General features: G+C 34.8%; 1 non-coding gene across 1 annotated transcript; it reads left to right on the forward strand.

Annotated features, from left to right (window-relative positions):
• Positions 1-11,703: 11,703 nt before the first annotated feature.
• Positions 11,704-11,823, forward strand: LOC136977408 (U5 spliceosomal RNA). The gene has a single exon (XR_010881082.1). It is a non-coding gene; the product is annotated as a U5 spliceosomal RNA (small nuclear RNA).
• Positions 11,824-12,367: the final 544 nt, after the last annotated feature.

The raw sequence follows: 12,367 nt of genomic DNA on the forward strand, positions 1-12,367 counted from the left end.
AATAGATCTCGTATTACGTAATATTCTTATTTTTATTTTTTGATCTCGTTGAGTGGTGGAGTTTTCAATTTGGCGGTTTCTATTAAGAACGCTCGTTGTACCAATGCCATCGCGTGTGACGTGATAGAATAATAACGCTAGCAGACTCACGCTCTACACATTTTTTATCATAGGAGAAAGGCCGTGGTGGTTTCTCTCTCTCGTTTTGTTTTGTATGACGTTTCTGTTTACTCGTGTAGTAGCTAGTCGATCTGTCAAAGTTTTTTGTGTCCTTTCGTGAAAATTAAAATTAATATAAAAATGAATATTATGACGTTGATTAATGATGATGATAACGAAAAGATTGTTGATAATTAAAAAAAATAAAGTTCTTAAAATAAATTGATCATTCGAATTCATTAAATTTTTATATTTTTAAATTTGTTCACATAAAGTCTTTATAAATAATAGTACATATTAATTAACTAATTAATAATTATATATTTTGGACCTAAGATTTTTAGGGTTTCATAAAAAATTTTGTTTTGTTAAAATCTTTTTTTTAAATCATGCCTAAATATTACGTAAGATAGGAAAGGGGAGGGGATCAAAGAAAATATTACGGTTTCTTACACAGGGGTGGGTGGGGGTCTAGAATGGCCGAAATCGCCCTTTCGTAATTTATGGACGGCCCCTAAGATGGTCATCGGGTCTTACGCGATTTGACTACGTAATGAATCAGAAAACAACTAGGAGTTAGGTCAATTATGGAAAAGATGCAAGAAGCTCGATTGCGGTGATTTTTAACACGTTACACGCACTCAATGGCAAAAAATATTCTCTGTTATGATCCAGGAGGGAACTAGACCTAGATGCCCCAAAAGAGTTGGCTTGACCGAATCACAGACGAAATGGAAACAATGGGAATTTCACTAAATCATGCCCTAGATCGGTAAAATGGGAGAATGCATGTAAACAAGTGGACCCTGCACCTATGCAGGATAAACCCTAGGATAGAAGATTATATTTATTTCGAAATTTCCACTGTTTCGTTTCTACTTACGGTATCTATTATTCACAATGTGATAAAGGTTTTAAGGGGATTCGAGTTTTGTTGGACATCCGAAGATGGGAGGGGGTTGCAGAAACTCGGACAAATTGGGACAAGAGGCGGAGAGAGAAATTTCAAGAAAAATGCGGACGTAATTTAGGGACAGCCCTTTCGTGATTTATATTGAACTTTGAATGTTTCAGTAGTAAAAGAGCCCATGTTATCTATAAATGATTGTGTTATATATACAGTAAATGAGGATGTTTGTTTGTTCGCTATACACTCCTAGACCGTTCGACCAATTTCTACGAAACTCGGCATACGTTTACATTATGCACATAACAACGGCATACGTTATATTTACATACTTCTAACTTAGATAATGTCGTACAACCCACCCTAAAATATCTTGAATTTCTGTAAATCAATTAATTTCTATCTACATTCGATTTGCTGGTTTACAAGCAGCGCTATCTATTTACAAAAACTTTAACAAAATAAACTAAATACAATTCTTGTAAAAAGGATATAACTTTAAAATATCAGTGGCGTGCCGTCCTTGGAAGCGGTGGAAGTGCCGCTTCCCTTGTATTTTCTAAAATATAACTTTTCGTATTTTAACGTAGTTTGAATTAATTAAAATTAATATTTTATTATAATTGCATTATGTATCTTATTACAAATTTCTATACTACATGTGAAATAAATGATAATAAGATTGCTATTGTATATTCGAATATCAGTGGCGGAATGGAAGCGCTGCATTGTCGAAATCGGGTGTTTCCAAGCAGCCAGATTATAGGCATTGGCGCATGCGCTTTACAGAGCACCAACTGTGGAGCTTCGGAAATGGGTCTAGAATTTGTGCAAAAAAAGGAAAAGAAATTTTTTTTTCTCATTGTTTTGGAATAGAAGCCAATAATAATAATTATTATTATTATAAATTTATGTTGAAAAAAACCATCAACAAGAAAAAAGGGAAAACGAAAAATGAATGTTTTATGTCCATAAAAGGGCATGTCTGTAGAGATTTCCAAGAAAGTCAGACTTCTCAGGTTAAAACAATAGATGAATTTGAGTACTTAGATCGAACATCTTCGGTAGGAATCGAATTGTCAGTCGATGTTGACTCATCCAACGACCTGGGTTCCGATCTCGTTACAATTCGTAGCGAAGGGGGGGGGAATTAGAGAGCGGAGGCAGGTCGGCATTGACCTATCGGAATGTTCGATCTGGGACTCAAAGGAAAGTTATAAAAACCCTAAGAAAAAGAGGAGGTAGAGTTCGTGATTCGTAGTGCTCCTCTCCTGGATTTTTGCTGCTGTGATTCAACAAGGAAAGCTTGTTCGACGTCCCGAAATTGGCTTCGTTCTCCCGTCCCGTCGAGTTTCGCCCACGTACTGTACACCCAGTTGCCGGAAGTCACCTCTTCAAGTTGTGCTGTCCATATTACCTTCGCCGGAAGAGAAACGAGCGTCGGAACATTTGAACTTTTTGTACAGACTGGTAGCCCATCTTTGGATAGGCATTACGCCTTGTTATAAGAATAGTTGTAAGAAATTTTTAATTTATTAAACGGTTTTAAGATGGAAAACCTGTCTCCGCGAAATTTTTCCACTCCCACACGGCCGTGCTGACCGCTCGATTGTCGTGACATCTTTTCACCCAATCGGCTAACCTCACACAACCTCACACGGTTTAGCTGATCGAAGGTACACACGTATAACGCTTCCGATGATTTTATCCCGGACCGGTTCTGGGCTGTTAGCCGCCCTCGCCCGATTATGTGAATCATAAGTACAGTACGTTTATAACTTAACCCAACCGATAGGAATTTACTGGTATGTTTTTATGATAGTTCTGTATAGTTGACAAAGTTTTAAAAAAAATCCATTAAAATATTTGATATTTTTATTCTGCTCTCCCATCTTACATTACTTACGGATTTCAATGTTAAACCAGTGATATTACGATTTCGTATGTCCCATCTATAAGCGTATGTAGAAAAAACGTGTACAATTCTTGTACAATGTTAAAAAATTAACTGTTACTTTGGCAGCATCATTTACAACCAAATTTAATGAATGAAACGCACAAGGTACAAAAAAGCTCCAGAATTTATTTTCCCTAAATTTACGATTTATGCATCCGTTGTCATAAAAATTTGTCTTTCCACTTTTTTCCCACGACTACAAATATTCAGGTACAAAGTAACTGGTTTCGACTTATTTCTACTTAAGAAGTAATTAAATAATTAAGAGATTAGGGAATTGGGGACATAAATAAAACCCTGCTGAAAGAGCCAGAATTTTAATTAAAAAAAACTTAACCGAACCAATCTCTAGCCGAGTACAATGGGGACTGATTTCTTTGTAATATTAGATAATAAAGACAGAAATTTTTCCAGTTCAATGAGAGTGACTAAAAAGTTGGAAATTTTGGAAATTTTCGCGGACACTGGTTCTAAAACGAATTAGTTAGAAAACAAATGACGGACAATCTACTTAGTATTAACTTTAACATATTTAGATTTTTACAGCTATGGTGAGAAACGTTTAAAATCTACAACAACCCTGTCGCGTCCTTTGATATATACTAGTGATGCGACAAAAGAGGCATTTGAAATTGACCGGTATCGGCACCCTCGGGATTTGGCACGCACACACCTACCTGGACCGTCTCTGATTCCATTCATTAGCCACTCGTAGGGAGCTGTTTCACTAAGTGGATTGTTTTAAGATTTAAAAAGTAAAGAATATTTTGTTATTTTTATGTACGTTTCTTCACAAAGTTATATTTAATTATAAGTTTCTTTAAAAGTATATTCATACAATTGAAGAATTTTTTTGTACTAGGTATGTATATCCACCGCACATTTATTTTACCGAGTAAGTTTTTATAATTTATTTTTAATTTTAGCCCTTATATCGTTGCTAGCGATTCAGAATGTAATTGTAATATTAAAAATACATTTAGAGAAGTCTACAGTTTTTACTGGCTTATCGAACAAATGAATACGAATTGACCCTAGACCAGGGATGGGCAACCTTTTTCTATGTAAGGCCGCATTTTAAGACTTTTGAATTGATGCGGGCCGCATACAAGAGAAAGAAAACAAAATTTTGGTAAATCAGAATTATTTATTCATATATAATTATAAATTAGTATAGATATACTTAATTTAGCTTCTGGAACTGATGTAAACGTAATATATTGGAAATATTTGGTTAAATATTCGTCACTGCTAGTTTTAAATTAGTTTTGATGTGTCTGTTAGCCAGTTTCTTGTTTTAATTTTTACTAAATTCATTGCGGGGAAAAACTATTCACTTACATAAGTTTTAAAAATAACGTTTGAATTTTTGCTGCATACTTCCTTAAGCTGGGAAATTGATATATTTATTCACATTTTATGCATCTCGGGCCGCAAAATATATGAAGGCGGGCCACAGGTTGCCCATCCCTGCCCTAGACCACCACTGATGCACAATTAACTGATTGCCTCTGAAAGTCGGCTTCTTACAGAAACACAGCATCCCTGTCATCAAATGTCATGGCACACCACTGGTTAAGTTATAAATCTAGTTACTCGTGATTCACGTAATCGGGTGAGGGCGGCCGAATATCTAGCAGGCAGGCGGCTAACAGCCCAGAACCAGTCCTGGATAGAAACATTGGAAGCGTTATACGTGTGTAGCTTCGATCAGCTAAACCGTTAGGTTGGTGCTCTGTAAAGCGCATGAGCCAATGCCTATAATCTGGCTGCTTGGAAACTGACCCGATTTCGACAATGCAGCGCTTCCATTCCGCCACTGATATTCGAATATACAATAGCAATCTTATTATCATTTATTTCACATGTAGTATAGAAATTTGTAATAAGATACATAATGCAATTATAATAAAATATTAATTTTAATTAATTCAAACTACGTTAAAATACGAAAAGTTATATTTTAGAAAATACAAGGGAAGCGGCACTTCCACCGCTTCCAAGGACGGCACGCCAGTGAACTTAACCCAACCCAGTGAACTTAACCCAACCGATAGGAGTTTATGTTTTTTATGATAGTGTTGTATAGTTGACAGGAGTTTAAAAAATCCATTAAAATATTTTATATATTTATTCTGCTCTCCCATCTTATATTATTTATGGACTTTAGTGTTAAACCAGTGATATTACGATTTAGTATCTCTCATCTATAAGGGAATGCAGAGAAATCGTGTACAATTCTTGTATAATGTTAAAAAATTAACTGTTAAGCCTGGACTCCACGTTACTAGAATTTGCAACGTAATCGTAAAACGGAAAGCCAAACTGACGAAACTTTCAGTTTTGGAAGGTTCTGTTGGACAGAAACAAGACTGAAAGCAGAGTTAAAAATTATTTAACTTTTCCGTTTTCGTTCCGCGCTTCTATCGTGCTGCAACCAATAAAAACTCAAGGATTTGTGACGCATAGTCACGTATAGTTTGATTGTCGTAATGGCGGAAAGTATAGCGAATAGGACGAAGAAACAAATAGATTTGAAATTATTCATCGAAGAAGTTAGAATATACAGGTGTCTGTACGACAAAAAATGTAAATAATTCAAAGATTATTAACAATGAAATTGTTAATAAATGCAGAGAAAGCATGGCAAAATCCGTAGCGTCGTCCATGTTTGACTCTACGACAATTACAGAACAGACCAACAGATGGCGCATTTCCATGTAACGTTCATTTCGATGCTAGTAGCGTCAAGATAAAACGAAAACAGAACTGAAATGAAAACGCTGTGTTTCAGTTCTGTTTCTGAGTTTCTGTTTTCGGGTAATGTGGAGTCCAGGCTTAAAAAATTGAAACATACAGAATTTTCGTTTCAGTTGTTTTCGTTTTAACTTGACTCCACTAGCACGTTACGTGGAAGTGCGTCCTCTGTTGATCACTTTTGTAATTGTCGTAGAGTCAAACATGGATGACGCTACGGATTTTGCCTTGCTTTCTCTGCATTTATTAACAATGAATAATCTTTCAGTTATTTACATTTTTTGTCGTATTTTCTAACTTCTTCAATGAATAATTCCAAATCTATTCGTTTCCTCATCCTTTCCGCTACACTTTCTGCCATTACGACAATCAAATTACACGTGACTACGCGTCACAAATCCTTGTGTTTTTATTGGTTGCAGTACGACAGAAGCGCGGAACGAAAACGGAAAAGTTAAATAATTTTAAATTCTGTAAATTTAAATTTAATTTGTATACTAGTACTTTTTATATATTAACAGGACTTAGTTATACTGGGAAATATGGATGCAGATATTTAGTCTTACAAATCAAAAATAATGTTTTTTATTTAGTTCACTATAAAAAACATTATGTTTGATCTGTAAGACTAAATATCTGCATCCATATTTTCCAGTATAACTAAGTCCTGTTAATATATAAAAAGTACTAGTATACAAATTAAATTTAAATTTAGATTTAAAAAAAGGACACAAAGGGTGTAATAATTAAATTTTAAATTCTGCTTTCAGTGTTGTTTCTGACAACTGAACGTTCCAAAATTGAAAGTTTCGTCAGTTTGGCTTTCAGTTTTACGATTATGTCGCAGATTCCGGTAATGTGGAGTCCAAGCTTTACATACAAAAAATATTATAATTAATGATGACCTAAACAATGATGTACTAATAGAATTATATGGTTTAATATCATTAATTTTTACGATACCATCTACGAGTGTCTCTGTTGAGCGCAGTTTTTCAACAATGTAGCAAATTCATACATTCACAAGGAACACTCAGTCGGGGGCACGATTGTCATCGCTAGCATTGCTTTCGATAGAAAAAGAACTTTTAAATACTTATTATTGCCTTACTGTCCTTTATTTCCTTTATATATATCTTTTGTCAACGTGGACATTAATTAACAATAGGACAATTATACTGGTTTTAAGCTTTTATGCAAGAATTGAGGGAAAAAAGGTTCTTAAAGAAACCAGACTTTCTTTATTAATAATAACAGGTACATTAATAAACAAGTAGCTTAATAAAACAAGTCTTTAAGAACCTTTTTTTCCTCAATTCTTGCATAAAAGCTTAAAACCAGTATAATTGTCCTATTATTAATTAATGTCCACTTTGACAAAAAATATATAGTCTAATAAAAAAAACTTTTAAATACGTTGATGGGATCAACGACCAGTGACTTTTATGAATAAAGTAATTAACGACTTTGCAGGAAAAAATCGCCGAATAGAGTTAATTTATAGAAAATTAAAAAAAAAGTTTTTCTATAATTGTATTACGTCAATTTGTATTATTTGTATTTTAGAATTAAAATAAATAAATTGTTTATTTTTGTCATTTCTAGTATTTGTTTAAAATTTTTATGGAAATGTGAGGTCCGGACCATCACGAAAGACGCGAAAAAACGGTTAATTTAGAGAAAAATTTATTAGTTTAAAAAAAGCAGGTAAAAGTCGTTTGTAGTCGGACACCCATTGTTTATCAAACTGCCAAGCAGAAACCGTAAATCGCGGAAGGAAGTCGTCCTATCTTCGGTGGAAGATCAAATTCGTCTTCGATTTTGACTTTTCTCGCGCTCCAGGTAAGAGTCTCGTTACGTTTAATAACCAGGGATCAACCACTCGGGAAGCGTGACTGAGGGAGAACGACCAATCAAAATGGACGAAAGAAAGGACAGAGATTGATATAATCCCCAACAGAGGACACCTGGCACTCGGTTAACGTTCCAAATAATCAAAACGCCGTGTATTAACGAGCAAACAAAAAGCAGTTTCTCGTCTATTGTGCCAACCTGTAACCCTGCCACTTCGGACTTCATCTGTTGGCGTCGGCGACACGGTCTAAGTCTCCCCATCTGTCTTTCGGACTTGTCAACGCCACTGCCCCGGGGCCACCTTCCATAGACGATCAAAGAATCTCATCGATGCCCAGAACATCCGAACAGCTGATTGTCCTAAAGCATACTATTTTGTACATAGAGAGGTTTCAAGGTCGCATGTCACGTGATAAAACACACGTTTGCTCCGCCCATTCGCCATTTTTGTGGTAGTTTTCGCTCGCTTAGCTTGCACGTGGTCTGTTATTCGACGTATTTTTTTAGTTTAAACGTACAAAAATACTGCAGTTCTATTATTATGGATTAAGTTAAAAAAGTATCTTTTCTTGTGGGCTATTCTAGCTGTCTAACAGGACGAGATGCAGCTCTGTACGAAGAGAAAATTTCGTTATTTCAAGGCGATCCATACGAAGCCGGTTTATCAGACTTCGTCATAGATCAACAGTTGTGGCCGAAAGTAGAATTTGGTGACATTATAAACTATTTGGTTTTGACAACAAACTTCTACACCCTGTCACAAATGAAAGCTTATAAATCTTTAGAGGCCCATAACTATTTAACAAGTGGCTGGGTTTCTCCTGATATAAAAGTAAAAGTAATGAATAACAGCGAAGTAATATTGCTTGGAAAGATATGTTTTCTTTTGTTTGTTTAAACTCGTGTTTTTACGTATTTCTTAACTAAGAATTTTTGTCTGAAAGTAAAAGTCTGATTAAAAACAGCTGTGGAAATTTTTTAATTCAAATTGTTCAGTACCTTTATTTTCTAGTTGAAACTAGCATATAATAAGCCTACTTGCTTTTAGTTTTAACGTGTAATGTTTATAAGTTTGCACTAGCTAAAGCCTGAAATTACATTAGTTATTCGTTTATAAATGCACTATACCTAACTAAATTAATATAAGCAAATCAGTAAACTCTTTTAGGTTTTAAAATATAACTTAGTGTTTATTAACGTAAATATTGAAATGAAATGTTTCTGACAAACTCTTGTATTGATATTCACTTTATTCGTAACGAAATTTTTCCGGTTAATTCTCGAGAGCCATGCAGTTTGCCTTCGTCGTGAAAGCTCCTCAGTTTGGGATCCTTGATGACAAATAATGCCGGGAATTTTAAAAAATGATGTTCCTTTGTTCTTGAGTGAACTAGCATTACACCCAATTACACAACAAATCACCATAGTGATATTCGCGACGAAAAAAAACAACACAAGAACTCCAGTTAAAGCGCACGTGAACACACACAAAACGTAAACAAGTCACAAAGAGTCACAAAGATGGCGCTGGACAATTGCGCATGCTCATGACGTCACTCGTGATGTCGACATGAAACCTCTCTATAGCGTAAGTTTATTTATGTTAAAGTAAACGGTTTTTGTTAGATACTTGTCATCTTTGTCTCCTCCGCCACCACTCGCATACGAATGGACCAGTGTTTTTCAACCGGGGTACCGCGGCACTTCAGGGTGCCACGGCGCCACAAGTGAGGTGTCACAAAGTTTAGGGCCGATAATAAAAGTAGATTTAAAAAACAATAGCGAGACTATTATTTTACATGTAGGTAATGCGACAAAATTCAATGGACTTAAATTTTGATTTTTAACACGTAGAAACGCGTTTTTTGCACTAAAATGCTACTTCAAACTGTCAATTTTAAAAATTTTTCTTCTCGGGGAGAGAGTTCCCTCCCCAGACCCCACACGAGCGTTGCGGGTAATATTCGTTTTCGCAAAAGGTTCATCTGGCCCATTAACCTCCCCTTATTTAGATTCTGGATCCGCCGCTGGTCAAGGGTGTCACGACTTTTTATTTTTTCAATCAGGGGTGCCACTCAATGAAAAAGGTTGAAAAACACTGGAATGGACCCTACACCATCACAGACAAGCAATTAATTGATTACCCCTGAAAGTCGGCTTGTTACAAAAACACAACTTTCCTATCGTCAAATGTCACGTCACGCAGCTGTTCCTTAGCCTTTTCTACTTCCTTTTCCAAAATTCCAATTCTATGTTTCAATGTTTTACATGTTTAACATTTTTTCACACGATCTTCTATATAGTTGTTTATATTTTTTTAAATTCTGTTGTAATATAAATATATCTTTTGTATGTTCTTTAGATAATGTATCATGATTTACAGAAGTGTCTTCAGCTAATGTGGTTTCTTCTCTAAATGTTGAAGATGTTTCAAAATTTGTTGATGGTGTAACAGTAGTATGTACTGGAGAAGTAACTTTTGCAGTTTTTACTTGTTTTATGACAGTCGAGGATCTTCCTTTTGGTGTTTTCTGTGAATAATTTGTTTTGCGAATGAAAACGAAGTTGGAATGGCATTACGCTTTAATTTCTTCTTCCCGTTAACTCTCACTTTTTCCCACATTTGTGGTTCAAAATAAACTTCACACAAACAAGAATTATTTGTAGGTTTCCAATTTTCTCGGCGCAGTTTTTTAGTTAAAATTTTTCTCCGAACAGGATCTCTCGGAAAACATTTCACCATATATTCTTTTACAGAAGGATTAGAACAACCAAAACCTGAACATCCAGGCATTATTTCAGTGATATCAGCATAATAAAATTAAAGGGTATTTTCTAAAACTGTATTCAAAATGACTTTTAAGACACCTTTAATGCATTCAGCAGAATAACAATACAAAAGTACTAGTATCTAAAAGAACCATTTGTATAATGAAGTTTTATATGCCTTCTAAATTGTATTAGCTTTACAAATGATATTTTAAATAATCACATATTAACAAATAAATGCTGCAAATGCTGCCTTTCACTAAGGTCTAAAGTACTAGTGTACCTTTGTATTGTTATTGTACAGGATGTATTAAAGAAGTCTTACTAGTAATAGATTAAATTTGTTTTGAGCAGGATAATAAACTAATTTTTTAGGTACTACAGTACATGTAAATGTTTAGTTTTATTATAAATAATACTTTTCTATAGCGATATTTTTTATACGTTTAAGGTTTGTAACTATTTCTCTTTCATCTATACCGGGTATAACTTATTATGTTAGAACAAAACTACAAAACTACATAAATACAGCATAATTATTGCAGTACTCCAGTCAGATAAGCTTTATTCGATGGAACACTAATTTTTAAGTAATTTTAACAAAAGAAACATGCAAAATATAACAATTTATGCTTAGTTAAACGCAAAAAGTTCTTTAAACACACATATTCTTCGTGGATGGACAATTTTCTAAGGAGCAATAATTAAATTTTGGTTATATTTTGCTATCTACACTAATATTTGTACAATACAAACAGTTGATATATATATTTTTTCGTTTTAATAACATCGCTTAAGCGGATATCGGATCAAATGTAAACAGCTACGCTAACTATCGATTTTTTCACGTTTCGCCTTATATTAAAGTTTAAATATGAAAGTAAACATAAAAATATATCAAATTCATGCCTATCTGTTGTCAAATGTGTACAAAAACTTCTAGATTTCTTTATAAACGACTTTAAAGAACACTTACGATTCGAAATATACAGAGCCACGTGCACAACTAACCAGTAGAAAATTTGACAACCCATTCTAATAACGACGTTGACTTAGCGCCATTTGTCGAGAAGTTACTAAAATATTTCTACTTAACGCTTAGAAATAGTAGTTAAAATACTCATTGTTTTACATCTTTAATTAAGAAATATTCGATAACTCGACGTATTATTTCGAATGACTTTACAATTTACGAAACTGTTTTAAAAAGTTTGCGAAGAGAGAAACATAACTACAACGAACCAGAGAAACGAAAGCAACCGTCCGAAGGACACCCTCCGGTTCCAGATAGAAGAATCGTAACTCAGGCTTCCTTTCATTCCGTACGTGCTAATCTTTCGCCTTTTACTAAAGATTACCGTGGAGGAAACTATCTTTTATGTCGCGGCTTTTTGGCTGGGACTAAGTGCTTTTTTGTTCGTAGCTGTGCAGAGGCCATCTACATTGTTGAATCTCACCTGAGTTCAGCATCAACGACGTCAGATTTACAAGAATTCGCTGAATAGAAAGAGCTATGGATCGACCAGGACCAAGTCATGAAGTAGTCTCTGGGATAGGAGCTGAAACAGAGACACCGCGGGAACTGGAAGATGACCTTTCTTTATCGGCCGATGATTCAGAGGGAGAAGAAGAGGAAGAGGAAGAAGTTAGCCTCAGTCTTGATGAAGAAAATGTAGAAGACTCACCTGAGATAGAAAAACTTGGAGAATACAAGAAAATCAGGTCAGTTAGAATTAGAGTGGAAGAGAAGATTGAAGTGAAAGACTTGGTTCATGCAATTAGTCTGAAGCTAAAAATCACTGGTGCAATAGAGCAGGTGTGCTTTCAACCTGGCAATATAATAGAAATTGGACTGTCATCAGTAGAAGCTAAGGAAAAACTGATTGGAGAAGAAATAACAATAAAGGAAAAGTGTTATACGATAGAGAGCGTCGAAACAGAGCTACTAAGTGTAACTTTGAAAT

Source organism: Centruroides vittatus, unplaced genomic scaffold (assembly GCF_030686945.1).
Source record: "Centruroides vittatus isolate TY-2023 unplaced genomic scaffold, ASM3068694v2 contig_458, whole genome shotgun sequence".
Lineage (NCBI taxonomy): Eukaryota > Metazoa > Arthropoda > Arachnida > Scorpiones > Buthidae > Centruroides > Centruroides vittatus.